This window comes from Nerophis ophidion, linkage group LG02, assembly GCF_033978795.1.
Source record: "Nerophis ophidion isolate RoL-2023_Sa linkage group LG02, RoL_Noph_v1.0, whole genome shotgun sequence".
In the NCBI taxonomy this organism is placed as follows: Eukaryota; Metazoa; Chordata; class Actinopteri; order Syngnathiformes; family Syngnathidae; genus Nerophis; species Nerophis ophidion.
The window spans coordinates 70294642-70317026 of NC_084612.1; the positions used below are offsets into that span (position 1 = coordinate 70294642).

At 40.7% G+C, this 22385-nt stretch overlaps 1 non-coding gene across 1 annotated transcript; it reads right to left on the bottom strand.

Moving 5' to 3' along the window:
• Positions 1-22104: 22104 nt before the first annotated feature.
• trnaf-gaa (transfer RNA phenylalanine (anticodon GAA)) lies at positions 22105-22177 on the bottom strand. The gene has a single exon. It is a non-coding gene; the product is annotated as a tRNA-Phe (tRNA).
• Positions 22178-22385: the final 208 nt, after the last annotated feature.

Sequence of the window (22385 nt, forward strand, 5' to 3'; positions counted from 1 at the left end):
TCATTCATAAGGCAGGACATAGGGATCACACAAATACATTTTTCTTACATTCAAAACCATTGCAATTTAAAGATCTTGTGGAAATTTATAAAACAAAAAAAAATAATTCATTGCCTGGAAATGTGCAAAAGTTATTTACTGAAAGGGTAGATTATAATCTATGGCAAGGGTGTCAAACTCAAATACAGAGTGGGCTAAAATTTAAAACTGAACAAAGCCGCGGGCCGGGGTTGAAACAAATTAACCTTTTAATAGGGACCCAAACAAGTTTTGCATTGAATATTGAACAAGCAAGGCTTATATAACTTTATAGTGACATGCAAAATTGAGTTTCAAATAATAATAACAATAATAATTAAAAATTATCAATGGCATATCAAATCAAATTTAAATAAAAATTGAATGCCTCTTTTGTATTTGCAGCCTTCTGAGGTAAATATCAACATTAACTTTTTCCAGAGGCTAATACATTTGAAAATAAAATAACAATGAATAAATCAAGCATTCAGGCCTTTTTAATGTCAGGGGCTCAGGTGGGCAGGGTTAGGGGGGTTTGTTGGTAGCGGGGAGGGAGGGTGTATATTGTAGTGGTCTGGAAGAGTTAGTGCTGCGAGGGGTTCTGGCTATTTGTTCTGTTTTGTTTTTGTTGTGTTTATGTTGTGTTACGGTGCGGATGTTCTCCCGAAATGTGTTGGTCATTCTTGTTTGGTGTGGGTTCACAGTGTGGCGCATATTTGTAACAGTGTTAAAGTTGTTTATATGGCCACCCTCAGTGTGACCTGTATGCTGTCGATCAAGTATGCCTTGCATTTACTTACATGTGTGTAGAAGCCACATATATTACGTGACTGTTTGTGAGGAGGAAAAACAGACTTGACGACAGGTTTTAGGGGACGCTAAAGGCAGTGCCTTTAAGGCACACCCCCAATATTGTTGTCCGGGTGGAGTTAGGGAGAATGGTTGCACCGGGAGATTTGCTGTACCTTACTGTAATGATTTCAAGATTATTTCCTTTTTTTCAATATTTTTATTTTGCTTTCTCCATGTCCAAAATAAACTAATACTACTACTACAACTAACTTGTACAACATGTAAAGTACAGAATGTTTTTTTTTGTAATTAAACAGTTATTAAGCAGTGGTAAAAACATTCATGTCATTTCCAAAACATAAAGTATGAGATTGTCAGAGACATTTTAAAACAAGCTATGAGTGCACTTTTGTGCATGATGTCACTAAGATGACATTTCAAAACAACACTAAATTAAAGTGCACTTTTTGTACGGAACGCCGCTACAATAGTTTAAAACAAATAAAGTGCACTTTCGTGCATGATTTTGTGGGGGTGTGGCACCAAACGGACAACGTATAGCTCGGTTGGTAGAGTGGCCGTGCCAGCAACTTGAGGGTTGCAGGTTCGATTCCCGCTTGTGCCATCCTAGTTATGGCCGTTGTGTCCTTGGGCAAGACACTTTACCCACCTGCTCCCAGTGCCACCCACACTGGTTTAAATGTAACTTAGATATTGGGTTTCACTATGTAAAGCGCTTTGAGTCACTAGAGAAAAAGCGCTATATAAATATAATTCACTTCACAATTCACTTCAAACGGAGATGTTGACATGCAGAGTAATCACTCTTCATTCTCTAACAGGTAACTTTTCAAATGATGCTACATATTAGCAGCAATGCTACTTTTTGTAGCACCGCTTTAGCACCACACTTGACAAATTACGGTTGTCTGTTCGACATATTCCCACTTGAAGCCAAACCACCGCCAGACGATGGAGCTGTTACGCCAAATTTCTTCCCCCCTACAAAAACCTTCCCCCTGGAAGAAATTTGGTGTGACAGCCCCTCCAATGCCTGAAGGACCCCAATGAGGGCGAGACAATACCAAGTTATATGACTCTTGAGGGCTACAGCTGCAAAATTAGCAAAGCAAAAATAGCTTGAAAGGTTAGCATGCTGGAATGCTAATATTTTTTCCTCACCGTTAAGGATTACAGCTGCAAAATTAGCAAAGCAAAAATAGCTTGAAAGGTTAGCATGCTGGAATGCTAATATTTTTTCCTCACCGTTAAGGATTACAGTTGCAAAATTAGCAAAGCAAAAATAGCTTGAAAGGTTAGCATGCTGGAATGCTAATATTTTTTCCTCACCGTTAAGGATTACAGTTGCAAAATTAGCAAAGCAAAAATAGCTTGAAAGGTTAGCATGCTGGAATGCTAATATTTTTTCCTCACCGTTAAGGGTTACAGCTGCAAAATTAGCAAAGCAAAAATAGCTTGAAAGGTTAGCATGCTGGAATTCTAATATTTTTTTCTTCAGCGTTAAGGATTACAGCTGCAAAATTAGCAAAGCAAAAATAGCTTGAAAGGTTAGCATGCTGGAATGCTAATATTTTTTCCTCACCGTTAAGGATTACAGCTGCAAAATTAGTAAAGCAAAAATAGCTTGAAAGGTTAGCATGGTGGAATGCTAATATTTTTTCCTCACCGTTAAGGATTACAGCTGCAAAATTAGCAAAGCAAAAATAGCTTGAAAGGTTAGAATGCTGGAATGCTAATATTTTTTCCTCACCGTTAAGGATTACAGCTGCAAAATTAGCAAAGCAAAAATAGCTTGAAAGGTTAGCATGCTGGAATGCTAATATTTTTCCCTCACCGTTAAGGATTACAGCTGCAAAATTAGCAAAGCAAAAATAGCTTGAAAGGTTAGCATGTTGGAATGCTAATATTTTTTCCTCACCGTTAAGGGTTACAGCTGCAAAATTAGCAAAGCAAAAATAGCTTGAAAGGTTAGCATGCTGGAATGCTAATATTTTTTTCTTCAGCGTTAAGGATTACAGCTGCAAAATTAGCAAAGCAAAAATAGCTTGAAAGGTTAGCATGCTGGAATGCTAATATTTTTTTCTTCAGCGTTAAGGATTACAGCTGCAAAATTAGCAAAGCAAAAACAGCTTGAAAGGTTAGCATGCTGGAATGCTAATATTTTTTCCCTCACCGTTAAGGATTACAGCTGCAAAATTAGCAAAGCAAAAATAGCTTGAAAGGTTAGTATGCTGGAATGCTAATATTTTTTCCTCACCGTTAAGGGTTACAGCTGCAAAATTAGCAAAGCAAAAATAGCTTGAAAGGTTAGCATGCTGGAATGCTAATATTTTTTTCTTCAGCGTTAAGGATTAAAGCTGCAAAATTAGCAAAGCAAAAATAGCTTGAAAGGTTAGCATGCTGGAATGCTAATATTTTTTCCTCACCGTTAAGGATTACAGCTGCAAAATTAGTAAAGCAAAAATAGCTTGAAAGGTTAGCATGGTGGAATGCTAATATTTTTTCCTCACCCTTAAGGATTACAGCTGCAAAATTAGCAAAGCAAAAATAGCTTGAAAGGTTAGCATGCTGGAATGCTAATATTTTTTCTTCACCGTTAAGGATTACAGCTGCAAAATTAGCAAAGCAAAAATAGCTTGAAACGTTAGCATGCTGGAATGCTAATATTTTTTCCTCACCGTTAAGGATTACAGCTGCAAAATTAGAAAAGCAAAAATAGCTTGAAAGGTTAGCATGCTGGAATGCTAATATTTTTTCCTCACCGTTAAGGATTACAGCTGCAAAATTAGCAAAGCAAAAATAGCTTGAAAGGTTAGCATGCTGGAATGCTAATATTTTTTTTCAGCGTTAAGGATTACAGCTGCAAAATTAGCAAAGCTAAAATAGCTTGAAAGGTTAGCATGCTGGAATGCTAATATTTTTTCCTCACCGTTAAGGACTACAGCTGCAAAATTAGCAAAGCAAAAATAGCTTGAAAGGTTAGCATGCTGGAATGCTAATATTTTTTCTTCGCCGTTATTTTTCACCTATGACAATCAGCCAATTATAATGCTTTTAAAACAGGCAGCTGTGTGGGCTGCTTTAAGGTCCTTCCACCCTCATTGGGGTCCTTCAAGCAGTTTTTTTCCGGGGGGAAGGTTTTTGTAGGAGGGAAAGAAATTTGGCGTGACAGAGCCCCTGCTTTTTTTCTTCGGAATTAATTCTTCCTTCATTTGTTACCAGATTCGCAGCATTTTTCTTTCATATTACCACTCGCATGGCTCCGCTAGCATCACAGCTAACCTTACCCGTGCTGCTACCCCTCTGCTTCGCGAGGGCGTACACGTATGTGACGTATGACGTGACAGTATGTGACGTACAGCTGGGCGATATATCGATATAAACGATACATCGCAGGTTTGTCTCTGTGCGATATAGAAAATGACTATATCGTAATATTCGATTATATGTTCTCACACAGTTGCTTTTAGCTGCGGGCATTACCTTACAGGCTCTTCCCACTCCTTCTTGTGTCTCCTTCTCACAGAGGCGTAAAACAAGCGCACCTTCTTACATACGGATTTTTTAAAAATATTTTAATTATTATTTTTATTTTTTTGTCATGAAAAAGGGAGTTTTTTTGGGGTTGGTGCACTAATTGTAAGTGTATTTTGTGTTTTTTATGTTGATTTAGTAAAAATAAAAAATAAAAAATAATAATATTTATAATAATAAAAAAATCTTCTGTGGCCCGGCACCAGGCTGCGGCCCGGTGGGTGGGGACCACTGTTCTAATTAGTTAGCATCATGACACAGGAACTCTAAGCTGAGAGGCCAAATTGGCTCCTTATCAAAGAATGACTGCTAACTAATAATGCCTGGCACCGGGTCTGTAATTAAGATCATTATAGCGCCTGCTGAATGTGACGAGAGCTAAAGACCTGCTTTTTTCTTTCCATGCTCAGGTTTAGGGTCACGTGACATGTCGGGGCCGATGCAGATGTGGGTTGCGTAGGCCTTCTTCTAAGCCATACTTGCCAACCCTTCCGGATTTTCCGGTTGACTCACGAAATTCAGCGCCTCTCCCGAAAACCTCCCGGGACAAATTTTCTCCCGAAAATCTCCCGAAATTCAGATCCGAGTGACGTGTCGACAGCCTGTTTTCACGACCGCTTTCCCACAATATAAACACAGTGCCTACCCAATGACGTTATAACTGTAGAATGATCGAGGGCGAGTTCTTGGTTTCTTATGTGGGTTTATTGTCAGGCGTTCTCATTAACGTCCTTCCAGAGCGGCAACAACACACAACAACAGCAGTCACGTTTTCGTCTACCGCAGGGGTAGGGAACCTATGGCTCTAGAGCCAGATGTGGTTGTTTTGATGACTGCATCTGGCTCTCAGATAAATAAGTAATTAATAATTTTGCTGGTAATCACAGTGTTAAAAATAACGTTCAAAATATAAAACATTTTCATGCATTTTAATCAATCCATCCATCCATTTCTTACCGCACCTGTTCAAGAAGTCGCATTTTTATAAGAATTATTTTATTTATTATTGGTTAGCTTCAGAATAAAAATGTTATTAAAAATAATAATATACTTATTGTACTCTAAAACTGTTGTTAATAATTAAAAATGCATGCATTTAGTTGTATTCACTGTTAAAAAATATTATATGGCTCTCACGGAAATACATTTAAAATATTTGGCTTTCATGGCTACCATGAATTGATTAACGTGGACCCCGACTTAAACAAGTTGAAAAACTTATTCGGGTGTTACCATTTAGTGGTCAATTGTACGGAATATGTACTGTACTGTGCAATCTACTAATAAAAGTATCAATCAATCAATCAATCAATCTCAGCCAAAAAGGTTCCCGACCCCTGGTCTACCGTAAAGCAGTTCGTCTGCCGTAAACAGCAATGTTGTGACACTCTTAAACAGGACAATACTGCCATCTAAAGTGCATGCATATGTGACAATAACATCTACGGCTTTTAGAGTAGTGGTTCTCAACTGTTTTTCAGACCTGTACCCCTGTGAACATTTTTTTTTAATTCAAGTACCCCCTAATCAGAGAAAAGTATTTTTGGTTTAAAAAAAAAAGATGAAGAAGTAAAATACAGCACTATGTCATCAGTTTCTGATTAATAAATTGTTTAACAGTTCAAAATATTGCTCACTTGTAGTGGTCTTTCTTGAACTATTGGGAAAAAAATATATAAAAATAACTAAAAACTTGTTGGAAAATAAACAAGTGATTAAATTATAAAGATTTTTACACATACTGCGATGAGATGGCGACTTGTCCAGGGTGTACACTGCCTTCCGCCGGATTTTAGCTGAGATAGGCACCAGCGCCCACCGCGACTCCAAAGGGAATAAGCCAGGGGTGTCAAACTCAAATACAGAGTGGGCCAAAATTTAAAACTGAACAAAGCCGCGGGCCAAGGTAGAACAAATTGACTTTTTAATAGGGACCCAAACAAGTTTTGCATTGAATATTGAACAAGCAAGGCTTATATAACTTTATAGTGACATGCAAAATCGAGTGTCAAATAATAATAATAATAATAATTTAAAAATATCAATAGCATATCAAATACACCTTAAATACAAATTTAATGCCTCTTTTCTATTTGCAGTCTTCTGAGGCAAATATCAAAATGTGTTGTAGCGTCCCGAAAGAGTTAGTGCTGCAAGGGGTTCTGGGTATTTGTTCTGTTGTGTTTATGTTATGTTACAGTGCTGATGTTCTCCCGAAATGTGTTCGTCATTCTTGTTTGGTGTGAGTTCACAGTGTGGCGCATATTTGCAACAGTGTTAAAGTTGTTTATACGGCCACCCTCAGTGTGACCTGTATGGCTGTTGAGCAAGTATGCCTTGAATTCACTTATGTTTGTGTAATAGCTGCATATATTATGCGATTGATTGATTGATTGATACTTTTATTAGTAGATTGCACAGTACAGTACATATTCCGTACAATTGACCACTAAATGGTAACACCCGAATAAGTTTTTCAACTTGTTTAAGTCGGGGTCCACGTTAATCAATTCATGGTGGGCCTGCACGCTGTTTGTATGGAGAAAATGCGGACGTGACGACAGGTTGTAGAGAATAATAAAGGCAGTGCCTTTAAGGCACGCCCTCAATATTGTTGTCCGGGTGGAAATCGGCAGAATGCTTGCCCCGGGAGATTTTCGGGAGGGGCACTGAACTTCGGGAGGATTGGCAAGTGTGAGAAATTGCGGTGTTACAGCGGCACCGCTGCTGTGTAATAACGGCGGGACAGCTGTAATGTTAATTTGATATTGCCTCAAGGGCCAAATTAAATTACACGCCGGGCCAAATTTGGCCCGCGGGCCAGAGTTTGACACCCATGGAATAAGCAGTAGAAATGGATGGATGGATAGCTGTAAATATACTCCTCCCCTCTTAACCACGCCCCTCGCCTAACCACAGACCACGCCCTCCCCCCCCCACCTCCCGAACTCGGAGGTCTCAAGGTTGGCAAGTATGTTCTAAGCTCAGCTGCAGAGAAGCACGTGTCGCTCAGCCAACACACGCCAAAGTTTACAAGCGGCCACACCAGCGTGTAAAAAGAGGAAGTCCACACGGGCGGGGTCTGGGTAAATACAGGAAGTGTGAATATTGTACGTCTGTGCACCGCAAAACAAAGTGCTTATCGCATCCTCTGTCCATTGCTGACACGTCCCTAACTGCTAGAGGACAAGTAGAGGGAACAAATCGCTGACAAAGACAAAAGGTCTTTTGTATTGCAAAACTTTTAAAGAGGGAAAGAACAGCTGCTGTTATTGACATCAAATTGTCGCCGAGTGTAATATTTGGCTTCTATGGGATGGAACATTAATGCAATAAGTTGCACCTGTCAGCAGGGTGAGGCCATTTTCCACAAGAAAGAATATTTAGTACAGTGTGTTCATGTTGTGACCTTAGAACATGGGTGTCAAACTCTGGCCCGCGGGCCAAATTTGGCCCTCCTTGTAATTTCATTTGGCCCTTGAGACAATATCAAATTAACATTCGAGCTGGCCCGCCGCTGTAACACCGCATTCACCACTAATACTCATACTCGTCAACCCTCCCGATTTTCCCGGGAGACTCCCGAAGTTCAGTGCCCCTCCCGATTTCCACCAGGACAATAATATTGGGGGCGGGCCGTAAAAGCACTGCCTTTGGCGTTCTCTACATGTCGCCACGTCCACTTTTCCTCCCTGCAAACAGAGTGCCGGCCCACTCACATAATATATGCAACTCATACACACACACAAGTGTGTGCAAGGCATACTTGGTCAACAGCCATACAGGGCACACTGAGGGTGGCCGTATAAACAACTTTAACACTGTTACAAATATACGCCACGCTGTGAACCCACAGCAAACAAGGATGACAAACACATTTCGGGAGAACATCCGCACCGTAACACAACATACACACAACCGAAGAAATACCCAGAACCCCTTGCATCACTAACTCTTCCGGGATGCTACAATATACACCCCCGCTACCACCAAACCCCGCCGCCGAAAAGAGGCATTCAAATTATATTTTTATTTTATTTGATATGCCATTGATATTTTTTAATTATCATTATTTAAAACTCGATTTTGCATGTCACTATAAAGTTATATAAGCCTTGCTTGTTTAATATTCAATGCAAAACTTGTTTGGGTCCCTATTAAAGGATTCATTTGTTCAACCTCGGCCCGCGGCTTTGTTCAGTTTTAAATTTTGGCCCGCTCTGTATTTGAGTTTGACACCCCTGCAACACTAAATTGGCCCTAGTGTGTGAATGTAGTCTGTCTATCTGTGTTGGCCCTGCGATGAGGTGGCGACTTGTCCAGGGTGTACAGTGTACAGTAACCAGGGGCGCGCAATACCTAGGATGCGCGAGACCGAGGCAGACATCTGGCGCCAGGTAACGAGAGCAAAACAAAGAGTAGGAGAGCGTCAGCGACAGTTTGCGCGAAGGAAGTATTCATGCAAACAGCCTTAATATGGAAAACAAACGGAGAAGTGCATATGATGCTGCTTTTAAGTTAAAGGCAATAGATCTGGCTGTCAAAGAAGGACATCAATGAATCAATGGTGAGACGTTGGAGACGGCAGCATGAAGACTGCACTTTTACTGCCGTGTTACAGGCGAGCACTTTGTATTACTTTGCACCGTTGTATTATTTGTACTCTGCACAAATGCTGTTCGGCATGTCGAAGATGTGAAAGTTTGATTGAATGAATGAAAGATTTATTGTTAATAAATGGGACGCTTTGCATTTTCAAACAGTCATCTCTGTCCCGACAATCCCCTCCGTGGTAGCAGGAACCCCAATATACTACGGTAATTACACATCAAAACGCCTGCGGCTTATAGTCGGGTGCGGCTTATATCAATCAATCAATCAATCAATCAATGTTTACTTATATAGCCCTAAATCACCAGTGTCTCAAAGGGCTGCACAAACCACAACACGAACCACTACGACATCCTCGGTAGGCCCACATAAGGGCAAGGAAAACTCACACCCAGTGGGACGTCGGTGACAATGATGACTATGAGAACCTTGGAGAGGAGGAAAGCAATGGATGTCGAGCGGGTCTAACATGATACTTAGAAAGTTCAATCCATAATGGATCCAACACAGTCGCGAGAGTCCAGTTCAAAGCGGATCCAACACAGCAGCGAGAGTCCCGTTCACAGCGGAGCCAGCAGGAAACCATCCCAACCGGAGGCAGATCAGCAGCGCAGAGATTTCCCCAGCCGATACACAGACAATCAGTACATGGCCACCGGATCGGACCGGACCCCCTCCACAAGGGAGAGTGAGACATAGGAGGAAAAGAAAAGAAACGGCAGATCAACTGGTCTAAAAAGGGAGTCTATTTAAAGGCTAGAGTATACAAATGAGTTTTAAGGTGAGACTTAAATGCTTCTACTGAGGTAGCATCTCGAACTGTTACCGGGAGGGCATTCCAGAGTACTGGAGCCCGAACGGAAAACGCTCCATAGCCCGCAGACTTTTTTTGGGCTTTGGGAATCACTATAAAGCAATCTGTATTTTCCCCTAAATTTAGCTGGTGCGTCTTATAGTCAGGTGCGCCTTATAGTCCGGAAATGACGGTACATGATTATTTTTAAACACTATAACTAACAACAAGGCAAACAAATGGCGCGCACAATGGCGGAGAACAAACTTGCCTACTGAAAACAAAACTAGCACAATGGCATGACTATAGACAAAAACTAAACTAAACAACTGTGACATAACAAAATCAAAAACTTACTTGGCATGAGCAAGAGGGAAACACCATGGCTTGGCATGAATGGAGTTGTGTAATATCAATCAATCAATCAATGTTTTTTTATATAGCCCTAAATCACCAATGTCTCAAAGGACTGTACAAACCATTACGACTACGACATCCTCGGAAGAACCCACATAAGGGCAAGGAAAACTCACACCCAGTGGGCAGGGAGAATTCACACCCAGTGGGACGCCAGTGACAATGCTGACTATGAGAAACCTTGGAGAGGACCTCAAATGTGGGCAATCCCCCCCCTCTAGGGGACCGAAAGCAATGGATGTCGAGCGGGTCTAACATGATACTGTGAAAGTATCATGTTACCAAGTATCAAAATATGTACATGTAAAGTTGCCAGGCTGACCACCTGGCAACTACAGGTTTAAATAGTGAACACGATAATTACAAACAGGTGTGAGAACTGAGGACAGGGGCGTGACATGGGGGCAAGGTGAAAATTAATGAGTTGGCATGGTGACAAGGAAAACAAGGAAGTGCAGAAACAGGAACTGAGTGTCCAAAAAAATAAAACCAAACATGACAAAAACAAAACCTGATCCTATGGGCGTGATACAAGTCATGTTTGAATTATACGGGACCTCTACCAGAACCAACATTCTGCTCATTCATCCACATGACAACTGACTATTGGCACTGAAACACTTGGTGACGCCGGACAAAAGTACTTGGACAGCACCATCTGTCTCGCAGGGACTGAGTAATATTCAAACAGACGCTTCTAATCAGCAGTCTGTAAATAAGACAACAACAAACCAGCACAAAATGACGTTTATTCGTACGCACAATTGAGACCAGTAATCTTGAGTATTTACTTTAGAAGTAATGATCCAATGTGCGCTTCACAAACAAGTTTTGGAGAACACCTGGCTGTGGCGGCTTGAACAATATGCACATAAACATTGAATAAACACCTCACGTGTCAGGTTCAGGGTGCACCCGGTTCAAGTTTCTCTCGGAAAAGGTGTGTATAAATAAACCGAGGAGTGGCATCTTTACTGTTTCGCGCACGTGCACAAAAGGAGGGGGCCTGGATGTGAGAGCAGACAGCGGCAAAGGTGAAGACTGTACAGAAGATACTTTTAAATCAGGGTTTGGCAACCCGCGGCTCCGGACGGCTCTTTGATCATTCTGATGTGGCTCAGCTGCTAAATTGCTGACCCCAACGATTATTCCAGGAGGTTTCCAGATTTTAGTGCCTCTCTCTAAAGCTGACCAACACGCCCGACTGTAGTCAGTTGGAAGCGTGTCTTAATGAAATTAAACAATGGATGTCCGCTAATTTTTTGCAACTTAACGCCAAAAAAACGGAAATGCTGATTATCGGTCCTGTTAGACACCGACCTCTATTTAATAATACAACTTTAACATTTGACAACCAAATAATAAAACAAGGTGACTCGGTAAAAAATCTGGGTATTATCTTCGACCCAACTCTCTCCTTTGAGTCACACATTAAAAGCGTTACTAAAACGGGCTTCTTTCATCTCCGTAATATCGCTAAAATTCGCTCCATTCTGTCCACTAAAGACGCTGAGATCATTATCCATGCGTTTGTTACGTCTCGTCTCGATTACTGTAACGTACTATTTTCGGGTCTCCCCATGTCTAGCATTAAAAGATTACAGTTGGTACAAAATGCGGCTGCTAGACTTTTGACAAGAACAAGAAAGTTTGATCACATTACACCTGTACTGGCTCACCTGCACTGGCTTCCTGTGCAGTTAAGATGTGACTTTAAGGTTTTACTACTTACGTATAAAATACTACACGGTCTAGCTCCATCCTATCTTGCCGATTGTATTGTACCATATGTCCCGGCAAGAAATCTGCCTTCAAAGGACTCCAGCTTATTAGTGATTCCCAAAGCCCAAAAAAAGTCTGCGGGCTATAGAGCTTTTTCATTTCGGACTCCAGTACTCTGGAATGCCCTCTGATAATAATACAATTTTAACATTTGAGAGTTCGAGATGCCACCTCAGTAGAAGCATTTAAGTCTCACCTTAAAACTCATTTGTATACTCTAGCCTTTAAATAGACCTCCTTTTTAGACCAGTTGATCTGCCGCTTCTTTTCTTTTTTCTCCTATGTCCCCCCCTCCCTTGTGGAGGGGATCCGGTCCGATGACCATGGATGAAGTACTGGCTGTCTAGAGTCGAGACCCAGGATGGACCGCTCGTCGGAACCCAGGATGGACCGCTCGCCTGTGTATCGGTTGGGGACATCTCTACGCTGCTGATCCAAGTCCGCTTGGGATGGTTTCCTGTGGATGGGACACTCGCTGCTGTCTTGAATCCGCTTTGAACTGAACTCTCACGGCTGTGTTGGAGCCACTATGGATTGAACTTTCACAGTATCATGTTAGACCCGCTCGACATCCATTGCTTTCGGTCCCTTAGAGGGTGGCGGGGGTTGCCCACATCTGAGGTCCTCTCCAAGGTTTTCTCATAGTCAGCATTGTCACTGGCGTCCCACTGGATGTGAATTCTCCCTGCCCACTGGGTGTGAGTTTTCCTTGCCCTTTTGTGGGTTCTTCCGAGGATGTCGTAGTCGTAATGATTTGTGCAGTCCTTCGAGACATTTGTGATTTGGGGCTATATAAATAAACATTGATTGGTAACATTCTACAACTTCTACCTGGACTTCAATATTGAGGGTGTGCAGTGATGGCAATGCCTTTAACCTCCTCTACAACATGTCGTCACGCCCGCTTTTACACCATGCCATCTGCGTGCCCACTGGTCACATTTTATATTCACCCTCTGTTAACACACGAAAGTGACTGCAACGCATACTTAGTCAACAGCCATACAGGTCACACTGAGGGTTGTAATATAAACAACTTTAACACTCTTACTAATACGCGCCACACTGTGAACCCACACCAAACAAGAATGACAAACACATTTCGGGAGAACATCGGCACTGTAACACAACATAAACACAACAGAACAAATACCCAGAATCCCATGCATCCCTAATAGGGCTGGGCGTATCGATACCAAGTATCGATAGTATCGATACTTGGTGGGTATCGGTATCGTATCGATACCGGCGTGATGGTATCGATAGTCCACCAAATTAAGCGAATCACTCCGATTTAAAAAAAAAATGTGAGCGCAGTGCTCCTCACCACTCCACCCTCCTCCCTAGTGATGGGTCGTTCGCGAACGATTTGTTCGTTCGAACGAATCATTTGAGTGAACGAACTGAATCACTTAATGAAATGATTCGTTCTTTTCTCAGTGCATTCGAGTTCAGCCGCGACTGTGTCATTTGGAGGGATTACAAGACTCACTGATGTCTTAGTGTTTGTGAAGAAGGGTCGCCTGAGCAAATAACATAAATATGAACACAATCAACAGATCATTACAAGTGAACGGACAGCCCAATCCTCTGTGAACGGGGAGGGACCTGAGCCTGCATTATCGATTGAAAATAAAGTTGTATTGGTGTTTAATTCATGAATATGATGTTAGACACGTTATAATGACGTGTGTGTGTTTGTTTTTTTCTTTTTATATATTTTTTGTATACTTATTTAAGCTATCTTCTTTTTTGACTTACGCATTTAATTATATATTTCCATTTGATTGTTTTGATAACGGTGCACTTTTTTATTTTGGGTTTCTGGCTCCTAATTTAATTTATTTTTAAGGTATTTTTGTTAGTATGTTTAAGTATTATTGACGTAGTGTATTTATTTTTGTTTTTGCATTTCTTTAGGATTTATTTAAGATTAATTTTTGCATTTATGTTAATGTGACGTTTTATAAATGTGTACGACTATTTTCCTCATCTTATTTGTATGGCAATTTTTGAATGTTCTGTTCATTTTTATCGTTATTTTAGTGCAATAAAATACTTTACAGTTTACAACCAAGACATTAAGTCGCACTGGAAACGCACGCGTGTGTGTGTGTGTGTGCGTGTCCGAGTGAACCTCGGAGCGAATTATACTGATGTGTGTGCGTGAACGCACCAGGCGTCATGTTAATTGTATTTATTTTATTTTATTTTGGGTTGAAGATGAATTTTTAAAGTGTTTTAATTTGTTTTTCAAAAGTATCGATACCCCGAAGTAACCCCCCCCATCAGATGACGACACTTCCGGTATCGGTATCAGTATCGGTATCAGCGATATTGGCCGGTATCGGATCGGATCAGTATCCATACCCAAATTTGCGATATTGCCCACCCCTAATCCGTAACTCCTCTGGGCTACATTATACACCTCCGCTATCACCAAACCCCGCCCACCTCAACCGACGCACGGAGGGGGTGGGGGGATTTGGTGCTAGTGGGGGTGCATAAAGTAGCCCTAAATAGTAGGGATGCATGGGATTCTGGGTATTTGTTGTTTTGTGTTTATGTTGTGTTACAGTGCCGATGTTCTCCCGAAATGTGTTTGCCATTCTTGTTTGGTGGGGGTGCATAATGTAGCCCGGAGGAGTAGGGATGCATGGGATTCTGGGTATTTGTTCTTTTGTGTTTATGCTGTGTTACAGTGCCGATGTTCTCCCGAAATGTGTTTGCCATTCTTGTTTGGTGTGGGTTCACAGTGTGGCGCATATTAGGAAGAGTGTTAAAGTGACCTGTATGGCTGTTGAACAAGTATGCCCTGCAATCGTTTGCGTGTGTCTGCAGAAGCCTCATACAACATGTGACTGGGCTGAGAAGCTGATTGAACGTGTTGTAGAAGGCGTCAAAGGCAGCGCCTTCATAGGATGCCCTTATTATTGTTGATCGAGGGAAATCCTGCAAACATTTGCGAGGGTCGTTTATCGGACTTTTGGTAGTCCCTCGAAATATTCGGGAGGGTTGGCAATTTTGATGCTGTCAAGCAGCATTCATTTATAACTTGCGGGCCCCACTATCATTAAATTTTCATATTAGGGTGCGGGCCGCTGGTTTATACAAAGCACAAAGTAAAATAAACTCTGTATGCAGTGTTATTTCATTTTAAATTTCAAAAGAGTTTTGTTGCTCCCATTGTTTTCTTTATTTTAAGAAACGGGTCAAAATGGCTCTTTGAGTGGTAAAGGTTGCCGACCCCTGTTTTGAATGAAGAGAAGGCGATAACATCATCAATCAACGTTTGGGATTCTTTAGTAAGTTTGCAAGGTGAGACATACTTATGTACACACTAGACCAGGGGTCACCAACGGGGTGCCCGCGGGCACCAGGTAGCCCGTAAGGACGAGACGAGTCGCCCGCTGGCCTGTTCTAAAAATAGCTCAAATAGCAGCACTTACCAATGAGCTATCTTTATTTTTTAAATTGTATTTATTTACTTGCAAGCTGGTCTCGCTTTGCTCGACATTTTTAATTCTAAGAGAGACAAAACTCAAATAGAATTTGAAATTCCAAGAAAATATTTTAAAGACTTGGTCTTGACTTGTTTAAATAAATTCATTTATGTTTTTACTTTGCTTCTTATAACTTTCAGCAAGATAATTTTTGAGAAAAAATACAACCTTAAAAATGATTTTAGGATTTTTAAACACATATACCTTTTTACCTTTTAATTCCTTCCTCTTCTTTCCTGACAATTTAAATCAATGTTCAAGTCAAACATTTTTTTATTGTAAAGAATAATAAATACATTTTAATTTAATTCATTTTAGCTTCTGATCTTTTTACAAAGAATATTTGTGAAATGTTTCTTCAAACTTATTATGATTAAAATTCAAAAAAGTTATTCTGGCAAATCTAGAAAATCTGTAGAATCAAATTTAAACCTCATTTCAAAGTCTTTTGAATTTCCTTTAAAATTTTTGTTTTGGAAAATCTGTAGGAAATAATGATTTGTCTTTGTTAGAAATAAAACTTGGTCCAATTTGTTATATACTCTAACAAAGTGCAGATTGGATTTTAACCTATTTAGAACATCCATCCATCCATCCATTTCCTACCGCTTATTCCCTTTTGGAGTCGCGGGGGGCGCTGGCGCCTATCTCAGCTACAAATCGGGCGGAAGGCGGGGTACACCCTGGACAAGTCGCCACCTCATCGCAGTATTTAAAACATGTCATCAAAAATATATATTTATTGTGAGAAATCATTAAGATGATCAGTGTTGCCACAAAGATAAATATCATTAATTATTAATAACAGAGTTAAAGGTAAATTGAGAAAATTGGCTATTTATTTAAGTGTGTATCAAACTGGTAGCCCTTTGCATTAATCAGTACCCAAGAAGTAGCTCCTGGTTTCAAAAATGTTGGTGACCCCTGTACTAGAATATTTAATGCCTATTGTTGTTGATGTTGTACAAACTGCAATATTGAGGAGAATTTGCATCTAAAGTCGCACAAATCTCACAATATCTGTGTTCAAAACTGACATGCAGCCGCTATTCCGCCTGCGTGAGACCTTCGGATTCATCCCACGGTCCGGTCCACTTGCCTGACCATGTCTCGTCACTGTGGAGAGTCAGGCTCTCCAAAATAGAGGGACACAAAGTCCAGATCCAAGTCTCGAATTGTGTGCATTTTGCTTTTTCTTTGTCTCTCTGTGGGCACCAACATTTGTCTTCATTCCTGGACCATTACCATATTTTTCTGACTATAAGCCGCATGTAAAATGCTTTCATTTTCTCAAAAATCGACAGTGCGCCTTATAACCCGGTGCGCGTAATGTACGGCATAATTCTGATTGTGCTTACCGACCTCGAAGCAATTTTATTTGGTACATGGTGTAATGATAAATGTGGCCAGTAGATGGCAGTCATACATAAGAGATACATGTAAGCTGCAAGATGACGCCAGTAAACAACATAAAAACTTTAAATGTTAGATTAGAAATATAGAACATTACACACGGCGCTCAAAAATCTGTCAAAATGTTTTTAGTACGACTTTAGTAAGCGATGAAGCCCCAACGCTTGATGAATTGTCGGCGCGTTTGTAACATTAGTGTTTTGTTTTACGAAATCATTCTTTTTCGACATGCTATCCCCCAGCAGGTTGTTATCGACATTTGCTCCATTTTAGTGCTTGTGGTTTGTTTTTATAAAACGGGTTAGATGGATGTACACAAACACACACGCAACCACACACACACGCTTCTTCCTGTACAGAGAAGCCTTGCGGTTTTAAAAGGTTAAAATAACAGTATGTTTATTATTGTTGTTGTACTTTGTGGAACTGCATCTACTAGGTAGGATATATAATATAATATTCTCCCAAATATCACTGAGTGGTAGAGTAGTTAGACATCTTAGGGCTTGCGTACATCACATTTTCAGCTCAGTATTTTAACTTGAACTTTAAAAGATCCGATGTCAAAATTTGACCTTTTAGGTCATAGGTGTCAAACTCTGGCCCGTGGTCCAAATTTGGCCCGCCGTGTAATTTCCTTTGGCCCTTGAGGCAATATCAAATTAACATTAGAGCTGGCCCGCCGGTGCTATACAGCGGTGCCGCTGTAATAATAATAATAATAATAATAATAATAGATTTTATTTGTAAAAAGCACTTTACGTTGAGCAAACAACCTCCAAGTGCCACAGTGTAAAAAATAGTAATAATAAAAATAAATAAAATATAAAACTAGAAACAGCCCAAAGGCTACAACCGGCATGCATGTCTATAGAAAGGCTTTTTTTAAAAGATGGGGTTTTAAGCCTTTTTTAAAAGCATCCACAGTCTGAGGTGCCCTCAGGTGGTCAGGGAGAGCGTTCCACAGACTGGGAGCAACGGAGCAGAAAGCCCGGTCTCCCATTGTTCGAAGCTTTGTCCGTGGAGGTTGGAGGAGGTTAGCCTGTATGGAGCGGAGGTGTCGTGTGGAGGATTTGGGGGTGAGCAGTTCCTTGAGGTAGAGAGGGGCATTTCCATGGTGAGTTAGTAGGGAGATTTTGAATTCAATCCTGAATGGAACAGGAAGCCAGTGAAGGGATTTGAGAGTTGGTGTGATGTGGTCATGTTTCCGCACTCTCATCAGGATCCTCGCAGCACTATTTTGGATGTACTGCAGCTTCTGGATCTTCTTGCTGGGGATCCTGACAAGAAGTAACACCGCATTCACCGATTTCCCGGGAGACTCTTGAATTTCAGTGCGCCTCCCGAAAATCTCCCGGTGCAACCATTCTCCCAAACTCCACCCGGACAACAATATTGGGGGTGTGCCTTAAAGGCACTGCCTTTAGCGTCCCCTACAACCTGTCGTCAAGTCTGTTTTTCCTCCTCAAAAACTGCGTGCCGGTCCAGTCACGTAATATATGTGGCTTCTACACACATGTAAGGCATACTTGATCAACAGCATACAGGTCACACCGAGGGGGGCCATATAAACAACTTTAACACTGTTACAAATATGCGCCACACTGTGAACCCACACCAAACAAGAATGACCAACACATTTCGGGAGAACATCCGCACCGCAACACAACATAAACACAACAAAAACACAACAGAACAAATACCCAGAACCCCTTACAATATACACCCCCCCTCCCCGCTACCAACAAACCCCCCTAACCCTGCCCACCGGAGCCCCCGACATTAAAAAGGCCTGAATGGTTGATTCATTCATTGTTATTTTATTTTCACATTTATTAGCCTCCTGAAAAAGTTAATGTTGATATTTACCTCAGAAGGCTGCAAATACAAAAGAGGCATTCAATTTTTATTTAAATTTGATTTGATATGCCATTGATAATTTTTTATTATTTTTGTTATTATTATTTGAAACTCAATTTTGCATGTCACTATAAAGTTATATAAGCCTTGTTTGTTCAATATTCAATGAAAAACTTGTTTGGGTCCCTATTAAAAAGGTTAATTTGTTCAACCTCGGCCCGCGGCTTTGTTCCGTTTTAAATTTTGGCCCACTCTGTATTTGAGTTTGACACCCCTGATTTAGGTAGACTTATTTTAAAATATTCCATTAAAGAAAAAAAAGAGAAGAAGCATCAAAAGAGGCACTTTGAACTTCGTAAAACAGGTTGTAGTCCTACTGATCTATGCATGTTCATGTCTTCAAGAGGCAATTTAAGAGGTCATTTTCATGATGAAATGTAGCATTCCAGTGATTAAACCATAACAGATAGATTTATTGTCAAAGCGTGAACTATGAGGTGGTTGTTTTCCCGAGGTGCAAGTGAACTTGGACCGGACATCTTTTTTTTTTTACGCTAAAAAACAGGAACAAACAAAAGGCGCTCGCAGGGATATATAAAAACTTGGCAGTGAAAACAAAACTTGCACTCAGGCAAAACTATGCACATAAAACAAAAACTTGCACGATGGCATAAATAACGAAAAGCTTACTTGGAACGGGACGAGAACGGGACGTGGATGATCGGCATGGTTCATTACAAGGTGGGTAGCAGGTGAGAGTTGGTGATGTTGCCAGGACGAACAACAGAAACAGACCGGCTTAAATTGATTCATTGATTGATTGATAGTAGATTGCACAGTTCAGTACATATTCCGTACAATTGACCACTAAATGGTAACACCCGAATACGTTTTTCAACTTGTTTAAATCGGGGTCCACGTTAATCAATTCATGGTACAAATATATACTATCAGCATAATGCAGTTATCACACAAGTTAATCATCATAGTATATGCATTGAATTATTTACATTATTTACAATCCGGGGGGTGGGATGAGGAGCTTTGGTTGATATCAGTACTTCAGTCATCAACAATTGCATCAACAGAGAAATGTGGACATTGAAACAGTCTTGTTTAGTAGGATATGTACAGCCAGCAGAGAACATAGTGAGTTCAGATAGCATAAGAACAAGTATATACATTAGAAGTACATTTGAGTTGTTTATAATCCGGGGAGATGGGATGTGAATGGAGGAGGGTATTAGTAAAGTGTTGAAGTTGCCTGGAGGTGTTGTTTTAGAGCGGTTTTGAAGGAATATAGAGATGCACTTACTTTTTTACACCTGTTGGGAGTGCATTCCACATTGATGTGGCATAGAAAGAGAATGAGTTAAGACCTTTGTTAGATCGGAATCTGGGTTTAACGTGGTTTGTGGAGCTCCCCCTGGTGTTGTGGTTATGGCGGTCATTTACGTTAAGGAAGTAATTTGACATGTACTTCGGTATAAAGGAGGTGTAGCGGATTTTATAGACTAGGCTCAGTGCAAGTTGTTTTACTCTGTCCTCTACGCTGAGCCAGCCCACTTTGGAGAAGTGGGTTGGAGTGAGGTGTGATCTGGGGTGGAGGTCTAAAAGTAACCGGACTAGTTTATTCTGGGATGTTTGGAGTCTAGATTTGAGGGTTTTGGAGGTGCTGGGGTACCAGGAGGTGCAAAGGGTTGAATGAGAGTTCCCGCTAGAATCCTCAAGGTGCTTTTGTTGACCAGAGAGGAGATTCTGTAGAGGAATCTCGTTCTTTGGTTGACCTTTTTTATCACCTTGGTTGCCATTTTATCACAGGAAGGATTGGCCTCTAGAATGGAACCGAGGTAGGTGATCTCATCCTTCCTGGTGATAACAATGTCACCCACTTTTATAGTGAAGTCACTGACCTTCTTAAGTTTGATATGGGACCCAAATAGAATGGATTCCGTTCTACCTAAATGTATGGATAGCTTGTTGTCAGCGGGCCAGGTGCAAATATTGAGGAGTTCAGCACTGAGGATTTGTTCCACCTGTGACTTGTCCTTGCCAGATACCAGCAGGGCCGAGTCATCCGCAAACAGGAACAATTCACAGCTGATGGCATGTCATTTACGTATATTAGGAACAGTAAAGGTCTTAGTATACTGCCTTGGGGGACTCCACAGCTTACTGAGAGGGGAGGGGACATGGTGCCGTTCACCTCTACCACCTGTTTCCTCCCCTCCAGGTAAGATTGCATCCAGCTGGATGAGGTGCAATAGCAGTGACATGATCAGTGAAAACAGGTGTGCGAGTGCAAAACGTGAGACAGGTGCGTGACACGAGGACAGGTGAAAACTGATGGGTAGTCATGGAAACAAAATAAACAAGGAAGTGCAAAAACAGGAATTGAGAAAAACAAACAGAACATGACTAAAACAAAACATGATCACACAGACTTGACATTTATTCTGTCAAGTTATCTCATGTTCCATAGAGTTTGGAGAGGGCACCACCTTTCTAAAGAAGATGTGCTATCATATCACAGCATATAGAGCAGATGTGTCAAGTCAAAGTCCCATTTTTATTGCATTAACCTCAAACATGTGACTGATGGAATAATAACTGGAGCTCTTCACGGTAATGCATGATTTCATTTCTTTGAAATGAAACTGAGTAAAGCACAGAGGTGGGGGAAATAAACCATGTTTAGATGCATTGCAATTTGGACATGGACGATTGTAAAATCGATTCGTAAATGTCAATAATCGATTCGTTTATTGTAAACAATTTTAAAAGATGACTGCAGAAAGCCATCTCATAGAACAGGCCTGGGCAGTTATTTTGACTCAGGGGGACAATAATACAAAACCTCCCAATAATGTCTGATTGAATGCTCAAAACACATTTTACACATAACATCCATCCATCCATTTTCTACCGCTTATTCCCTATAACAGACCCCCTTAAAATGATGTGTTGTCCTCACATGAACTGAGTTGTTTCCAAACTCAGGAGAGACTGTTGGACAAGGTCGCCCCCTGGTGGTGACTCTATGTCAGTTTTTCTACGCCGCTGCCAACAATAAATGATAACATTGGGGTTGGATTTTTTTTTATTTTTATGACGGGCATTTACTGTAAGAAAAAAACAAAAAAAACTAGGTTTAATTAGAATACTTTTAAAAATAATTAAAAATCTACTCTATAGTAGCGATTTAACCAAGCAAGGCGGCGATCGCACAACAGCAACACACAAATGATTATACACAAGACGCAACGTAAAAATGGTTGCAATTTACTTTCAATATGTAGTTAGTAAAAAACACTGTCGTCTTACTGAAAAAATGTGGTTAAAAATGTAATTTTGCCCGTATGCCGAAACCCGGGATCGAACCAGGGACCTTTAGATCTTCAGTCTAACGCTCTCCCAACTGAGCTATTTCGGCATGCGCATTACACGCACAATTACGGTAAAAATGGTCGCCGTACTGTTATCGACATAATTGTTTACTTTTTTTTAACGGTTAAAGAGCAAAAATATATGTTTACTTTTTTAACGGTTAAAGAGCAAAATACATTCCAGGGTGAATGTATTTTGCACAGCATCATAGTTTTCACAGCTTTTTTGGTTATTAGAGGTAGAAAGCGTTTTAA